General features: G+C 40.0%; 2 long non-coding RNA genes across 4 annotated transcripts in view; both read right to left on the bottom strand.

Moving 5' to 3' along the window:
- LOC144297952 (uncharacterized) overlaps positions 1 to 18,514 on the bottom strand; it is a 129,895-nt gene that overhangs the window by 25,992 nt on the left and 85,389 nt on the right. The window contains exon 4 of the long non-coding RNA XR_013364905.1: positions 17,428 to 17,651. This is a non-coding gene — a long non-coding RNA (uncharacterized LOC144297952). The remainder of the gene's footprint in view (positions 1 to 17,427; positions 17,652 to 18,514) is intronic.
- Positions 7,496 to 11,554, bottom strand: LOC144297953 (uncharacterized). Of its 3 annotated transcripts, XR_013364907.1 has the most exons (4): positions 11,364 to 11,554; positions 9,909 to 10,006; positions 7,876 to 7,968; positions 7,496 to 7,791 (listed from the first exon to the last, which is right to left on the bottom strand). It is a non-coding gene; the product is annotated as an uncharacterized LOC144297953 (long non-coding RNA). The 3 variants fall into 3 exon arrangements; XR_013364908.1 differs by lacking the exon at positions 9,909 to 10,006 and adding an exon at positions 10,056 to 10,115 and having other exon boundaries at positions 7,496 to 7,968; XR_013364906.1 differs by having other exon boundaries at positions 7,496 to 7,968.

Here is an 18,514-nt window from a genome sequence, read left to right as displayed (position 1 = left end):
GCACACCTTGCCCCTGGTTTTGCTGACCTGGGCTCTAGCACCGGATTTCTCTCTGGTTTTCTTGCTAAGTATTCTACTTGTATTTTCCTGGTTAAGACCCTGACATCCGGGGATCCCTGGGTGGCTCAGCGGTTTAAAGCCTGACTTTGGCCCAGGATCCTGGAGTCCCGGGATCGAGTCCCACGTCAGGCTCCCTGCATGGGAGCCTGCTTCCCCCTCCTCCTGTGTCTCTGCCTCTCTCTCTCTCTCTCTCTCTCTCTGTCTATGATAAATAAATAAATAAATCTTAAAAAAAAAAAAAAAGACCCTGATATCCATTCTCAGCCCACTTGTTTCCTTTCCCTGGGAGCTGACACCTGCTCCTCAAAATATATCTTCTATCTCTACCTACCATCCTTTACATATACACATAGCTGGAGGATTTGCCTGAATACACATCTCTGGGTACTGCCTACTTCAAAACCCTGCTCACCTCCTACCAAAGTTGGCTGTGGCAATGACAGCCTAAAACCCTAAGCGCCATGTTAGGTCATCCCCATAAGTAGAGCTCAAGATGGGGGAAAATCAGGTGCCTATAGTGCATTGAGAAAGGACTTTTAGGAGAAGCATCTAAGGGAGAAAAGCAGACAAGATAGGGGAAGAAGCCAGTCAAAGACATGTGTTCAGGTAAAATCTAAACTTGGTCTGATCCATGAAAGACACTGGAGCACAAATCACAATGCTGACATGATCAGTCCCCTCATTAAGGCAAGGGAATTTTCCTTTTGTATCTTTGTATCAGTCAGTCATTTCTATAGGCTTCTCCTGGTGGAAGTGTAAAGATGTAAGCATGAGTTGAGGGCAATGCTTGGGGAAGGGAGCCTTTGTGAGCCCTTAGCAGCCAATACTCATAGCAGCCAGGGCCTGGGATCTCCTGCCCATCCAACAGCATGTACCACAAGTGCCTGAGCCATGGGCCCTGAACACAGGGACTTCAGCAATCAAATCCCTTTCTCTCTCATTCCCTATTCCTGGCCTCCTCCTGCTTCCCACCAGCCCAAGTGGCTGGGGTCCCCCATGCCAGCTGCTCATCCACAGCTTACTTGATTTTAGTATCTGCACAGAGTCAACTGAATTGGCGCCTGACACTTTATTAGTGTTCTAAATCTTTGTTTACAGTTACCAAGACTCCCCAGGTGGTAGCAAAAAAGTCAACAAGGAAATAAAACTCCACCAGCTGGTGTATTAGTTGCGGATAAAACCCCCACACAGGTAACAGCTGGGTATGCACCCACAAGCCCTTGGGCACCGCTGGCCCTGAAGGCTCATCTGGAGTTGCATGTTTTAATCCCCCTTTCCAAGCCAGCCTGTTTATTCTCCACATCTTCCAGTTCCTTTGCAACCTGTGAGCCTCAGGAAGTGAGGCAGTAATGAGCTTTGAAGCTGTTCCACTCCCTTTGACAGCCTACAACAGTCTTTTGATCCAATTGCTTACTGCTACCTCCAGCAATCTCTTGGCAAAATCTGTGCCATTACACCCCATTGTTTCTGTATCCTAAAACTCATGTCTTTTGATGCTAAATCCTATGTGCTTCCTAGTGTGTGAAATTAACACTTTAATGCAACCCTGAAAAAACTCTCCAGCCTGTTTTATCTGGGTCTAAAGAAATTAGGGTGGGGGCACCTGGGGGGCTCAGTTGGTTAAGTATCTGCCTTCCGCTCAGGATCTCGGGGTCCTGGGATCAAGCCCCACCTAGGGCTCTCTGCTCAGTGGGGAGTTTGTTTCTGCCCTCCCCACCCCCCACACTCATGCTCTCTCTCTCTCTCAAATAAATTAAATCTAAAAAACAAAAAAAAAAAGAAAGAAAGAAAAGAAAAATAAAAAAAAGAAATTAGGGTGAAAGAAAAAGAAAAAGAATGTCATGCAGAGGGGCCAAGAGAAATATGCTAACTGTTGCCACTGTTGCTGCTTCAGCTTCCCTGGACTACATGCAGGTAACCCATGGGCTAGAGACCCCATGCAGGCCTCAACAACCTTGGACTTGAGAGCCTTTGCTTGAATCCTGGTTCCAACAAGTCAGAGCTGGGTGATCTGGGACAAGTGACTTAAAGTCTTCATGCAGCGAATTTCTTCTGGTAATTTCTTCTAAAATAATAGAAACTATTACACAGTTGCTGTGAGGATGCCATTTGAAAACACATATTAAACATTCTGCTTCAAAGCTGTACCTAGATTTGGTGGGGCCTGAAGTTTATACAAATATACCCTCACACAAATTAAAATAAATGAAAACATTTACATTTGCAAATTTTATGAAAACATAACCATGTGAACATGCTAAGTCCCCTTTCAGAGCCTTAAGAAGGGTCCTGCATGTGAAGAGGTCCCAAATTTCAGCTTCATTGGCTTTACTGTAAATCTGCCTTTGCTTACCACAATGACTGGCATTTAGCCAGTGCTCACTAAAAGTTAACTATCATGGGGATCCCTGGGTGGCACAGCGGTTTAGCGCCTGCCTTTGGCCCAGGGCGCGATCCTGGAGACCCGGGATTGAATCCCACGTCGGGCTCCCGGTGCATGGAGCTTGCTTCTCCCTCTGCCTATGTCTCTGCCTCTCTCTCTCTCTCTCTCTCTCTCTGTGTGTGACTATCATAAAAATAAAAAATTTAAATAAAATAAAATAAAAAAATAAAAGTTAACTATCATGGATTTGGTTTGGGAAAGAAGGGCCTTTGTTTCTTATGCATGTGCTCCTTGTTAGACCCAGTGCCTCTTGGGAATGACCTGCAGACCTGTTCAGGTGGTCTGGGATCTAGGGGAAGTTTAGGAGAATGTATGTGTGTCTGTGTGGAGCAGTACCTTAGGAAAGAGATGGGACCAACTGTATTATTTAGGGTAAATAATGTTAGCCCTATACCAAACAAGCTCTACAATTTCAGCAATCCAGCAATTTAGAAATGTAGTTCTTATTCATATAAATTCCACCAGGTTCTCTTGGTTTGGTTAAGACCCAGACTCCTTCATCTCATGACTCCTCATCTTAGTTTGTTAGAATCTTCTCCATTCACCTGGTAAGTAGGAAAAACAGAAAATGGTAGAGAGCTCATGGAAAATTTTCATGGGCCACATTCTTCTGGATAGAACTCAGGTACATGTCTACAACTAACTGTAAAGGAGTCTAGGAAATGTAGTCTAGCTGAGTAGCCAGGAAGAAAGGGAAATGGAGTAGGCAAGCCAATTACACCTTTGCCAAGCTAACTTTCCTCTAAGCTTGACTAAGGACCACAAGGCAGGGGTGAAGTAGTTTTTTGGAGCCTGATAATGAGCAGAGTACTGTCCATAGACTGAGTAGGTAAGAGTTATGGGAAACACAGAAGATAAAAAGAAATCATAAGAGGCAGGTCTATAGCTTCAAAGTTCAGTGAGGTCTTTTGTTGACCTTCTGCTGATCCTACTAAAGGACACAGTCTGGGGCAACTGGCTCATGCCGGTTGGAGGAATATATGACTCTTGATCTCACAGTCAGGAGTTCAAGCTCCATAGGGAATGTAGAGATTACTTATATAAATAAACTTAAAAAAATAAAAGAGTCCATGGAAAGATCAAGGAAAAACCCCTCTACTAGTAGGTTGTCTAAGAAGAACAAGGGCCTACTGAAGTACTAGAAGAAGACCGTGGACCAGACAATGTAGACTAAGCTAGAGATAGGAACAAAGGGTGAAGAATGGTCCCCATCCCTGAAAGGTAGAAAGCAATTCATGCTCAAGGAAAAGTCCACAATTTTGGAGAATAGACCAAAGGAAGAGGAACCAAAGAGAAGTATCAGAAAAGACGCAAAAAATATCATAATCTTAGTAGGGAAGATGACAGAACCTACGATGGAAAGCAGAGAGTCAACTCTACCTTTTGGCCACAGCATCACAGCATCTTTTCCTTCCTAGAGAAGGAAATTTAGGCATTCCACATCCACAGAAAGCAGTAAGCAGGATCTGGATTAATAGTCTCTATCATGTGAGGATGTACAGCAATTTCCTCCAACAGAATCACCAAACCCTATTGCAACCTCAAGAGCCAAAAGCAAGATCTTGGCCTCATGATGTAGTAGGGGTGGTGAATTAAGTGATTTGGGAATTTCTGTATATTATGGGGCCCCAAGAGACTTTGGATTATTCTCACCTGCCTAATGCAGAAGAGAAAATTTAGGATCCTTTATATATTTTTTTCTTTCTAAAGTTTAATTCCATTCAGACACACAGTAGTTAAAGTTTACACAAAGTCCAGTCTCAAGTACATTTTCAGGATGGCAGATTAAGCCAAGAAGGAAGCAACCACCGTCCACCTCCACCCCATAGAATGAGGTCCCCTGACCCTCAATTCTGAAAACCGATGGACTCCAAAGTTAAACTTGCTTCAAGGCCTCCACATCTCTTCTCAGCGGCAGCTGAACCTCACCAGCTCAGTTTTATCCAAATCTCAAAGGTCAATCTTTACCTGTAAAGGTAGAGTTTACCTCGCTTTCATGGTGTCAGCTTTTCCTCGATGCCCTAATTCTGAAGTGTCTATAATCCTGTTTAAATAGCTGGATCATTTCTTTCCAGATATAGCCCACTACCAGATGGCTCAGCACCAATGGGATATGTGCTACTGCAAGTTCTCCTGCTCTTTGCATCTCTCTGTTTGTCCTGTCCTACTGGATCACTTGCTTTGTCCCAGGCTACTATCTCTGCATGACTTACTCCTGCATACTCTTCAGATCTGGCTTGAATTTCAATTCCTTAGAGTATTGTGTTGTGATTAATCTATCTCAAACACCTACCTCTGTCATTCTCTTCCACATTACTCTGCATTATAGAATTTATTTATTTGCATTAATCTCTTTCCTGTCTCCCTTGCTAGAATACGACATACACAAGGGAGTCAGTTTGTCCTGTTTACCAAAACAACCCTAGAACGACCCTATAATTCCTAGGGAATTAATAAATATTTGTTGATTAAATAGACACTGTATCCTACCTGCCCCTCTATTTTTTTTCCAGCAACAGCATCTTGGTTCTTTCCCTTTCAGCTTAACCCCAAGTTAATGAGTCTAGTCCAGCTCTGTCCCAAGCTACAAAATTTCACATTGATAGAGAATGACAAGGATGCACTTTGAACAAGTATTTGTGATTTTATATCTTGGGGAAATTTAACTAATAGACTCATATTCTGGAAAACATTTGCTATTGTATCAGCCACCTCTGGGGTTCTCTGCACTTTCTCTAGAACGTATTACAGGATTGGAAGATAAGAAAGATCATCATTCAACTGTAAAGCTCAGAAAACTTCCTCTCGGTCTCCCTCTTGGCTTTAAAGTAGAAATGAATAATGTATAGAACTTCTCCCCACTGTTGCTTTTCCAGAAAGACATGGTGCTAAACTATAAGCTCCATACATCAAAACTGACTGCCTTGTTCATTTCTGTAAACCAAGTACCTAGAACAACTGCTGGCATATGGTGATGCTCAATAAATGCATGTTGAATGCCTGTGGAATGAACCCCAGGAGCCAGCATCATAAACATTTACCAATTAACTAGACAGAGTCCTAAGCCTTTGGAATAAAGATGTTGGTGATAGCATCCCCAAGTTAGTTCTGTCAGAGTCACTAGTGAGAGGATGGATTTCACTGACCCAAATGTTAGCACCCTAAGGAATAGAAAACTAAAGACCTTCTTTGCTGGTTTTATCATTTAACCTAGTACTCTTTACTCAGCAGAACTTAGCTCCTAATAATAAGTCAATTCTACAGCGGGGAATTTTATTCTTTCACTATCTTGAAGTCATGTAAGTTTCAAGAAAAGGAGTTAGACCTGGGCTAGGTGTCAGAAATTAAAACGAAGACCTAATTTGCATGTCTTTCACCTATGCAATCCTTTCTTAAACATACTTACAAATGAGGATTCCCTAAACCACTGTTAAGTGGTTTCCTCTGAAGGGTTAGGTAGCTATATCCCTATCTTGCTTTCTCTCTGTCTTCTGATTTTACGTGCTGGGTAATCTAATCACCACAAGGATGGGCTGGTTGCAGAAAGCAGAGCATTGAGTCTTGGTACAGTCAGATGTTTGTGTATTTTCCCTTTTACTGTGAATATGAAGACATGCCAAAGTTTTCAATGAATAATAGAGCTCATCTTAAAGATAACATTGTTTTTTTCCTGAAAATGATCAAACTCCAGGTAATAACAGATTATATCACAGTACCTTCAGAGTGCCTCATTACTGCTTTTCCAGAATTTAGCTGTATTCTATAGGAAAAACCCAAACTACTGGGGTGAAGTATTACAATATTTTCACAAGTGTTGAAAGGATCCCAACTATCAAAAATATGTCAATGTGCCCAAATGGAGACCACTACGTTTGCATGCAATGTCTAAGCCGCTTTCCTGGCACATGGTTGTTTAAGAAACCACTTTTCTTGCTATGCCGTGATAATCTTGCCTCATTCCCACCAAAAGCAAGACAGAATCAGAATAAAATGACTGAGGATAATCCCTAAAATGTGACTTTAAAAGTGTGAAGTGGTTTCTCGGAGACCTGGAAAGCACACATTGTTTAGATTGACCCAAAGTCATCCCCCGGGGTAAGATGGTTTTAAGAGGGCTGTACATTCTTTGACACACCTCCCACTGAAAGATAGAAGATAGGTAGATGTTCCCATCCCTTGAAATTGGGTGGGCTTTGTCATTGCCTCAACTGAAAGAGTGCAACAGAAGTAACACTGTGTGACTTCCAAGACCGGGTATGAAAAGGGGCAAAGAGGTTCTTCCTTGTTCTCTTGGAATACTCACTCTTGGTGACTTCATCTGCCCTATAAGAAATCTGACAACCCGGAGGCTGTCCTGCTCAGGGTACCATGTGGTACCTTTGAGATGGGGAGAAAGAGAAAAAGAGAGAGATGAACAATGAGTCCCAAATATTCTAGCTTCTGCCATTTGATCTTCTCCGCCTAGGGAATGCAGTATGTATATGAATGAAGAAGCCTCAAGAGGACTCTAGCCCTAGCTGCTGTCTGTAACCAAAGCTGGAAGCCAGAAATGCCTAGATGAGCCTGACTCCAGAACCATATGAGATACTAATAAATTGTTGTTGTTCTAAGCTGCAATAAATAACTAGAACAGGAGGCATGTGGCACCTTGGGTGCTATAGAACTCAACCCAAATGATTCTCCTGCCTACTACTGTACACAAGTCTATGATAGACAGCACTGATGGGGAGCACACAGAGACAAGTCAAAGCCTTATGGGACATTGGAGCTGGTAGCTGTCAGCCTGCTACAATTTAGGAGACACTCAATGGAACTTCCCTCAGGGGACTGCTCAGGCCCTTGAATGCTCCCATGGTAATTGCTCCAATAGGATCTGTAAGCCTGAAAACTTGCAAAATATAGAGATCCCCACATCCAACGGGCTTCAAACTGGGAATACTTGGGATTTTGAGAATGGCCTGCCAAGAAAGTAGGGTGCAAAGCAAGGCTGGTGGGTACAGTTTATTCCCATTGTCTGATCTCGGGGACAGGGTTTCTTTCTTCTTCCCAGTCTTGCTGGTAGAATATGTGACTCAAGTAGCCAACCAGTGCAATACATTCCTCTGGGCCTTATAAATGGTGTAGGATTGGACATGCAGTCCATGCCAGGCCAATCAAAATGAAAGTCAGAACATTCACAGGGAATACTAGAGAAGAGATGCTCTTTCTTTTTCAGTATATTAGATTTAGAAGGATATTCTTCTGGGAGCTTCTAGCAGCTGTCCTGTGATGAGGAGGGGCAGGTGATCCTGGGGATGGAGTAGAAAGAGGGAAAGCAGAGGGGATGAGGACACAGATACAAACAAACAAAACTGATCTTGATAACTTTGTACCTGTGTATCCCAGCTATTCTTGAAGCTGGATCTTCCTGGGCTATTTTATGTAAACCCATGGATTTCTTTTCTTTCTCTTGTTGATTTAAGCAACTAGAATTAAAGAACATCAATGAATACATATATGCTAAGATCCTTTTGAATTTTATGTTTGAAAATTATGTCTGGTGCTAAAGATGTGTTTACAAACAGCTGATCTTAGTCCAGCTTATCTACTACTTGATGTTTTACAAAAGGAAAGGAGTAAAGTCAAATTAGTACCCTAGTCACCTGACACAGCTCCATGAAATGATGATAATGATGATGATGTTGATATTAACATTCACTGAGCCCTAATCCTGGGCAAGACAATGTTCCAAGTACTATAAATATATTAGCTCATTTAATCATCTCAATAATATTATAGAGTACTCTATTATTATCCCCATATACAAATGATGGAATTGAGGTACAAAAAGGATAAATAATATCCTGCAGATCACACAGCTAGTAAGTGGTGAAGTTCAGATTGAACCTAGCTTATTCTCCTAGCTCTACTCTATACCACTTCTTTAAAGGTTGAATACCTTCTGGTCAATCAAAAGTTCTGGGGCCTCATGTTACATGCCCCAAAGTACCTGCCTTATGTATGTCTACCTGGTTCTGACATCTTTACCAGAAGTAAGAAGATGCAGAGATCAAAGAGAAGAATTTTAACTTAGGTTGTCAACTTGCCTCTACTTCCAAAATTTCTCATGCTTAAAAATATGACACAGTGTTTTATTCTTCATTAGAAAAAAAATCAAATTGTAGCTGACTCCAAATCTTCATTTCACTTGGGTTAGGGAGGATCCAATCACAGTGAATATGTATGTTCTTCTCTCCCACTCCTCAGCTCACAGAAAGGTCCGGGAAGTTGTATGCAGAATACAATTTGGGGCGGGGAGGAAGGGGTTGGGATTCTCCCTGGTATTTGGTCACCCTGTATGCTTATTGTTCAGACTGGTGCAATCCCTGGAAGGAAGGTGGCTCTGACAGTTTTCTGTCATTCTTGGATACAGGATACTTTGCTGAGACTGCTTTCCCGGAGTGTGATGGCAAGCTTCCCTTTGTGGGCCTCACATCCATTTAATTCTAAGGAGATGCCAGCGTACAAAATTCAGAAGCCACTATCCCCTTCTTTGTCTCCATTAATTTCCACCTATCCCTTTCCGTTGATGAAGAACACAAATGTCCGTATTGCCCCCACTCTGTTCTTTGTAGCGCTTTTCATAATGCATAGGTTTCAGCCTAAATTAAAGTGCGCCTTTAAAAGAATTGTGGGTCTCTTAACCATTCATGCATCATTTATTTTCATATCCCTTTAACCACCTTTTAAAAAATCTCTTAGAAGTCCAGTCGATTTAGGGGTTAGTTACTGTGTATTTTAATTGACCATTCAATTCAAATAAATGTGGAGGAAATTATAACCCTCTTCAACAGCTCAATGACAATTTAAGGAGAATGAGACCTTGATTGAAACCATTAGGAACTTAGGAACCAGACTCGGATGTGGTTGGATGTGGTCAAGGAAATAGCCCAGGAACTTTTAAATCCTGTCTTACTTTGCATTTACGAAAAACTTTAAAACGACAAAACTAGGAGAGATACTACCTCAAGTTTTGAAATCATTTAATAAACAGATTGAATGAAATTATTATAGTTGGCATTGAAAAATATTGATAACCAAAATTTTATCTTTTAAAAATAAAAATGATGGTTCTCACCTAGCCTATAGGCTTGAAGCAGGGAAAGAAAGCATTTCAATATCCCTTCATCTGTTACATATGTTGATCAACCCACATAACCAGACAAACTCCTGATCAGATGGGCCATCTGCAAACTCCTAAGAACACACTTTTCTATCAGCTGCATTTTATTTATTCCCTTTTTGGATCTGTGAACAGAGTAGGATGCTCTAAACATCTCCCAGGGTCTGTAAACAGGCTGAGGGTTAGAAGACCACCCTAGCAGGCAGTCAACTTTACAAATAAGAATGAAGAAACAAGGGGCACCTGGGTGGTTCAGTTGGTTGAGCATCTGACTCTTGATCTCAGCTCAGGTCTCAATGTCAGGGTTATAAGTTCAAGCCCCTCCATCATGGGCATGGAGCCTACTTAAAAAAAAAAAAAGAATGAAGAAATAAGAAAGAAAGAACCTACTATGTGTCAGACAGTGTGCAGAAGCTTCTTCATAAGCCATCACATTTTTGTCTCCTAATCCTATGAAAGGAGGTGAGCATATTACAGATGAGAATCATCCTAAGGCTAAGTGATCTGGTAAAGATTACATATGAGTAGTACACTTAGGACTTATACATTTATTCATTGATCATCTACCAGTAGCCAGGCACCTGACTATATAAATGCTTCTCAAAATTTGGCACACATCAGAAACTCCTGGAAATTTTGTGAAACACTCCTGGGTCCCACCTCCCAGAAGTTCTGATTCAATAGGTCTGAAGTAAGCCCAAGAGTTTGCATTTCCAACATGCTTTCAGCTGCTGCTGCTGCTGCTGCTGCTGGGTGAGAACACCATTTTGAGTGGTGAACAACACACACCACCTCTGCTTTCTCAGAGCCCACAGCCATCAATGGGCAATAATTTATACATGTGAGGGATAGATGGGGGAACAAGGTGCTATAGAAGCACATGGGAAGGGCCTCTACCTAAAAGTTTGGGGATCAGGTTTCCTGGGAGAAATTTCAGGCTAAGCTGACAACTTTAGATTGAGGAGGAATTCTTGCCATTGAAGGCAGCTGGGAGGTGAAGAGAAGAGGGAGGATTCTGAAAGGAGGGGACAGCATTGCAAAAACTCAGAGATGAAAAGGCATATTCAAAAAGGAAGAAGTCATTGAATATGACTGAGTGGCAAGAGGAGAGCAGAATATGCAAAAGATGTAAACTATTTTAAGGAATTTAGGGTTTATGCTGGTGATAAAGAAAAGCCTTGAAGGGCCTGAAGCAGAACAGTGTGAAAATCAGATCTTTGTTTTATAAGAACATTACAGGCAATGTTCAAAACTGCAGATAAAGAGGATGTGGAAATCCTTTCACCTTTAAATTCAGGTCTGGGGCAGCCCGGGTGGCTCAGCGGTTTAGCGCTTCCTTCAGCCCAGGGTGTGATCCTGGAGACCCAGGATCGAGTCCCACATTGGGCTCCCTGCATGGAGCCTGCTTCTCCCTCTACCTGTGTCTCTAGCTCTCTCTCTGTGTCTCTCATGAATAAATAAATATTTTAAAAATAAAATAAATTCAGGTCTGCCAGTCACTACATCTTAGAGGCCAGAGCTGGAGCCACAAGCACCCTCTGGCATTCCCCCAGAGAGAACCCTTTGTCTATTCCCCCAGAGAGAACCCTTTGTCTATAGAGAAGATGTGCCTCTGGTCTACAAGAGGAAGTCCCTATACCATTCCTGCCAGCCCCTCACTGCTCCCACTCTCATCTCTACAGGACTGTTTGACATTACCTTCGTGTTGGTGTACTTAGCTCTGTGTAAGGCAAACCCTCTTCCAGTCTGATCAGGTTTAGTACCAGCTCTGTCATGCCGAAGCATCTCTCTGACCTTCTCCTGCCTTCAGCTCCCTCTCCTCCAGCTCTCTTCCTTCTCTGGCTCTAGATCGTGTTTCTTCCGTGAGCCCAGGGTGCTGATCCCGCATCACAAAGGGCTAGTAGTTAGCTAGCATGTGAGCATATTTCTGCCTTCTGTAATTAAAATGTTCAACGCTTTATGAGGTAACCAACCTTACAAATGACTTAGGCCAAAGTAAATCCACTGCCCCTCACAATTGTGCAGCAAATACTGATTGGATGGAAATAAAGTTTAATGAAAATAGGATATAACTCCATGAATAAGCACCAACTGGCTGCTAGAGAAATGGTCATAATATTTTATTAAACTAATTATCATAATAACTTCTATTTATTGAGTACTTACTATGAGCCAGATACTAGAATTTTCTAGATATCTCACTTAATCCTCACAATAACCCAAGGGAATAGAAGTATATTTTACTGTTCTCTCCATTTTACAGTTGAAGCAAAGATTGGGGCAATAACTTGTCCACAGTCATACAATTAGTATAGATGCCAAAGGCTAACTTTGTATTTTGCTAAGTCTTCTTCTGAGACTTAATTATATGCCAAAATGAAAATGCAACATGTTCCAGAAAACTGAATCAAACAATGTATAGAAAGGAATAGACACCATGACCTACTGGAATTTATCCCAGCCAGCAATGCAAAGATGGTTTGACACTCCAAAGTCAAATAATGTAATGACCCGTATTGATAGAACAAAGGCCACAAGCCACAGGCTCGTCTCAATAAACATAGAATAAACATTTGACAAAATTCAACACCCTTTCATGATAAAAATATTCAGTAAACTAGTAAAGAAGGGAAATTCCTCAATCTGACAAGGCCATCTCTAAAAAGCCCACAGCTAACATCATAGCAACATAAGATTGGAAAGTTTTCCTCCAAGATCAGGAACAAGATGGTTTGCTCTCACCACTTCTATTCAACATTTTACTGGAGATTCTAGCCAAAGCAATTAAGCATTAATTAATTAACTAACTAATTAATTAATTAAACAAATGGCATTCACACTGGAAAGAAAGAATTAAGACTATCTCTATTCACAGATGACAAGATCTTGCCTGTAGAAAACTCTAAATAATCTACCAAAAAGCTATTAGAACTAATAAAAAAATTCATGGGGTTGCAAAATAGATCAATACATGTAACTCAATTGTATTTCTATATACTAGCAATTAAAATCCAAAACTGAAATTAAGAATAATGTGCCATTTATAACATCAAAAATAATAAAATATGTAGGAAAAATTTAAGCAAAAAAGTACAAGACTTGAATGCTGAAAATAACAAAATATTTCTAGAACAATTGAAAGGGTACCTAACTCAGTAGAAAGACATCTCATGTTTAGGGACTGGAGGGCTTAATAATGTTAAGGTAGCAATATCCAAATTGCTCTACAGACTAAAAACTAGTCCCATCAAAATTCCAACTGCATTTTTTTCAGAAATTGGCAGACTTATTTTAAAATTCACACAGAAAGGCAAGGAATTGACAATGACCAAAACAATTCTAAAAAAGGACTAAGGCTGTAGAACTTATACCTCTTCATTTTAAAACTTGCTACAAAGCTTCAGTAATTGTCTTAAATATGAGCATAAAGATAAAGATATAGATCAATAGAATCCAATTTAGAGTCCAGAAATAAATTCTTAGATTTATGGTCAATTCATTTTTGGCAGGAATGCCAACATAATTAAATGGGGGAAGAATAGTGTTTTCAATAAATGATGCTAGGACAACTGGATATCCACATACAAAAGAATAAAGTTGGATGTGTGCTTCATATCATATGCAAAAATCAGCTAAAAAAAGGCCCAAGAAAATAGAAATCAAAACCACAATGAGATACCACCTCACACCAGTCAGAATGGCTAAAATTAACAAGTCAGGAAACAACAACTGTTGGTGAGGTTGCAGAGAAAGGGGAACCCTCTTACACTGCTGGTGAAAATGTAAGCTGGTACAGCTACTCTGGAAAACAGTATGGAGGTTCCTCAAAAAATTGAAAATAGAGCTACCCTACAACCTAGCAATTATACTACTAGGTATATACTCCAAAGATACAAATGTAGTGATCCAAAAGGGAACCCACATCCCAATGTTTATAGCAGCAATGTCCACAATAGCCAAACTATGGGAAGAACCCAGATGTCCATCAACAGACGAATGGATAAAGACGTGATATATATATATATCACACACACACAATGGAATATTACTCAGCTATAAAAAATGAAATTTTGCCATTTGCAATGATGTGGATGAAACTAGAGGGTATTATGCCCAGCAAAATAAGTCAATCAGAGAAAGACAATTATCATATGATTTCACTCACATGTGAAATTTAGGAAACAAAACAGAGGAGCTTAAAGGAAGGGAGGGGAAAGTAAAATAAGACATAATCAGAGAGGGACACAAACCATAAGAGACTCTTAATCATAGGAAACAGAGGATTGCTGGAGGGGGGAGGGTGGTAGGATGGTGTAACAGAGTGATAGGCATTAGGAAGGCATGTGATGTAATGAGCACTGGATGTTATATACAACTGATGAATCATTGAACTCTACCTCCGAAAACAATAATACACTATATCTTAATTAATTGAATTTAAAAAATAGATCCAAGATCTAAATGTAAGAGCTAAAATTACAAAAATCTTGGCAGAGAACCTAACCATAAATATTTGTAATACTGCATTAGGCAATGACTTATTGGATATGACACAAAAGCACAAGTGACAGAAGAAAAAATTAATAAATTGAACCTCATCAAAATAAAAAAAATTTGTGTTTCAAAGGAAACCACAAAGAAAGTCAGAAGACAACCCGTGGAAGGGAGGAAATATTTGCAAATCACATAACTGATAAGGGACTAGAATGTATAGAGAATACTTACAAGTCAACAGCAAAAAGTCAAAGAAAGATTAACTTAGAAATAGGCAAAGGATCTGAAAAGACATTGCTCCAAAGAAGATATGCAGAAGGCCAATAGCAGAAGAAAAGATACCTGACATCATTAGTCATTACCTAAATGCAAATCAAAACTACAATGAGATACCACTTCACACCCACGAAGATGACTAAAAGAAAAAAGACAAAGACAGACAATAAATGTTGGTGAGAATAGAGAGATTGGAACTCTTACACTTTGCTGATTGGGTTGTAAAGTAGCTCAGCCACTTCTGAAAAACAGCGGGCAGATCCTTATAAGTTAAACATAGAGTTAAATATGATTCAGCAATTCCATACCTAGGTATATACCCAAGAGAATTGAAAACATGTTCATATGAAAACTTATACATGAATGCTAATAGCCTCATTACTTATAACCACCAAAAAGTGGAAACCACCAAATGTCCATCAACTGACCAACAGATATCATGTATCTATACAATGGAATGTTATTTGACCATAAAAAGAACACACTGATATGTTCTAAAACATGGAGGAACCTTGGAAACATGATGCTAAGTGAAAGAAGTCCATTACAAAAGACTGCATATCGTGTGATTTCGTTTACATGGACCAACCAAAATAGACAACTCTATTGTCTAAGAAAGTACATTAGTTGTTGCCAGACACTGAGGGAAGGGAGGAATAGTGAGTGGTTGCTAGTGGGTATGGAGTTTCTTCTAGGGTGATGAAAACATTATGAAATTAGTGGTGATGGTTGCACAACTCTGTGACTATACTACAAACTACTGAAATGTATACTTTAAATTACTAAATGTTATGGTATGTGAATAATATCTTAGTAAAACTGTTCCAAAAACTATGTATGTTAAATATCACATATTATATAAGACAAGATCATCAATATAGTGTATATTATATATACATCTCACATATATTATGTATTGTTAATTATATAATATAATGATATTAATATAATTCTATATTAATATTATATAAATGCATATGCAATTATAGTGTATAAAATAATAAGTAATTGGGCATGTTATAATTGTTAATGAGCCCTATACCTCTCCCAGTCTGCTTTTGAAGTTACCTAAGTTCTTTTGACCCCCACCAAACTTCCTACTTACATAAATATGCCACCCCAACTTCCTCCATAGGTAGTTTTTTATTTGTTGGTTTGGTACATCACGCGGTTAAGAGTTCTAAGATCGGCCTACTGGGCCTCTAATCCTTGGCTTCGCCAGTTTACTAGCTGTGGTTTAGGTTAAGTTAGCTGCCTCTCTTTGGCCCATCTGTCAAATGGGAGGAATAATTGAATTCATCCCACAAGGTCATTAGGAGGCCTCAGTGACTTCCTAAAAATTCAGGGTTCAGTCATAAAAAAGGGATTTATGATCAATACATGATAGTTGCAGTAGTGTTTTTATAGTTATCCTATTCTGCAGATTCTCAAAAATATCTTAAATTTTAAACTACTAGCCTTATAATTGGAGTAGACTCAGCTTTATTCCTAATTGGGGAAATACAAAGAATATGAAAGGCAAAAAAAAAAAAAAAAAAAAAGAAAGAAAGAAAGACAAAAAGGAAAAAAGAAACCAACCAGAAAACCAAGAAACAAAGAACATGCAGGGCAAAGCCTCAATATACATAAGGCCTCAATATTCTCAATATTCAGACTGTGCCTGAAAATCCAAATTTGGGGCATCCCTTTTTGCTGCTCTGCAAATGATCTTTATTTGCTTTGCCTATCTAGCCTCAAGATTAATTACTCAGTTTAGGGGGAGGACCTTGAAGTTTGCCCATAAATTTTCTGCCTCTAAAGAGAAGATTTTTATCACTGACTATTCTGCTGTGAGCATGAGTCTAGGAGAGTGACTCAGGCCATCTTCTTAGAATGGCAGGCCATAAATCAGCTTTTATAGAAAATTAATCTCCCTGGACTCATTTGGAAAGTTAGCAATTATTAGTAGCTAGTGTAAGAGAGAGTTTTCAAAAGAGGAATGTCACCTTGAGTTTCTTCTAAATTGTTCCCTCAAGTAAGCTGTGGATGGGAGCAGTCCCCGAAGGCAGATGCCACCAAAGGAAGTTGTTGGTGCCTAAAACTCACTACATATGTGAACTGGATCCCAAGAAATATGCTGGTATGTTAAGGGCAAAGATAAGATTTCATAAGGCATTTGACTCAACCGCCAGATTGTTTTTAGCCACTGCTAAGTACCTAGGATGTCTTGAAAATATTTAGGCAGGGCAGTTCCCGGTGGTGCAGTGGTTTAGCGTCGCCTGCAGCCCAGGGTGTGATCTTGGAGACCCAGGATTGAGTCCCACGTCTGGCTCCCTGCATGGAGCCTGCTTCTCCTTCTGCCTGTGTCCCTGCCTCTCTCCCTCTCTGAATAAATAAATAAATCTTAAAATATATATATATTTAGGCAGCCATTTTGAGGGTTTGACTACTGGCACCCAACAGCTGAATATGGAGAATATCAGGTCTTTTGGCCAATGTAAACAGAGTCACAGAATTAGAGGATTCAAGAAATGAACATTGAAGTGTCATTCACTTCAAGCTCTCACTTGAGGTAGGGTTACACTGAAACCATCACAGATAGGTTTGCCTCCTTTCTGTGCCTATCAGTGGGTTGTTAAAATTTTATTATCAGGCTAGCAACACAGGGATCACCTGGGAACTTTTTACAAATACATATTTTTAGGCCTCTCCCCAGATTTACTGAATCAGATGATCTGGGGCTGGAACTCAGATGTATTTCAACAAGCCCCCCAGCTGATTCTGATGCATGCTCCAGTCTGAGAATTGCTGCTCTACTATTGCCAGTAACAGAGCTACTTTAAAGAAGAGAGTGGATATACCAGTTGGGATTGTTTTGAGCTGCAAGACACAGAGTCACCCATCATGGTCCCTCCAAATGAGGATTTCGTTTTTGTTACAGGAAGACTGGAAGTCAGCACCCCTGGTCTGATGCTGCAAATCCCACATTATCATCATCCCGGGCTTCTCCTACCTTCACATTCTGCCAGCTTTGGTAAGTGGCTTTTGTCCTCAGGTACAACACTTGAAGGCCACAGGATAGCCTCTCATCCATGTTGGGAAAGATGAGATGAGAAAGATGATGAAGAGAAAGAGGTAAAAGATACAAGCAAGCTAGGTCTCTCTCCACTTCTGAAAGGTTTTCTGGAAGCTTTAGCTAGTGACCTCTGCTCACATTTCGCTGGCCAGGACTGGTAGCTGCAAAGAAAGGAGGAGTGGTTTTTAGCTGGGTACTTTGCTGCTCTGAAAAAGAATCAGGGTTCAGTTAGTGAGGTACAAGTGAAGAGAGGACTTGGGTGGGCAGTTAGCAAAGCTGCTAAGTGGGGCTTGGTAAAGATGATTCAAGTCAATATAAATATTAATTGTAGACATTGAATAATCAGGCCTGAAAGAGACAATAAGAAAGCGCAAAAAGTTTAAAAAGGTGATTAAAAACTTTATGGAATAAGATCCAGTTCTGGCAAAACATCTATAAAATGCTTGATTTTTTTTTTCATTTTGGAAACTGTTCCTCTTATGATCAGAAAATGCAACATTTGCAATTGTAGTTGAGACTTCCTTTATTATTTCTTCATCCCTGGATGATTTTCATTCTTGGAGAAATTTCAGAAGTTGAATGGCTAGCATCAAATGCAAAATTTGCCTGTAATGCTGGGTCACTGTCCTTGAGCAAGATGGCTTATGTTGTTTGTCTTGACCGACTTCATTTCACTTATTTGTGGAATTTGTTTCATATCATAGTGTTATATCCTGATCACAAATTTTTACGTTGCCAAGAAGCCAAATAAAATATCTTTATCACAGAGAAATATTCTTAAATCCACTTACTCTGAAGTATACAACTTTCATGAGAGACTTTTTTTTCTCTGGCAGCAGAGGTTTAAATTTAATTGAGAAAATATTCCATGCATACTTACCATAGCATCCCTGCTTGCCAGCTCTTTTTCTAGTGCCAAATGAAGCCATTTAATACTCATCACTGCCTATCATGCATCCCAATGAATTTATACTCCTCTCTCCACCCATCCCCAACCCTATGACCTAGCCAGGAGAAAGTTAAA

This window comes from Canis aureus, chromosome 26 (assembly GCF_053574225.1).
Source record: "Canis aureus isolate CA01 chromosome 26, VMU_Caureus_v.1.0, whole genome shotgun sequence".
Taxonomy (NCBI): Eukaryota; Metazoa; Chordata; class Mammalia; order Carnivora; family Canidae; genus Canis; species Canis aureus.
This window is presented reverse-complemented; position numbering and strand designations above follow the sequence as displayed.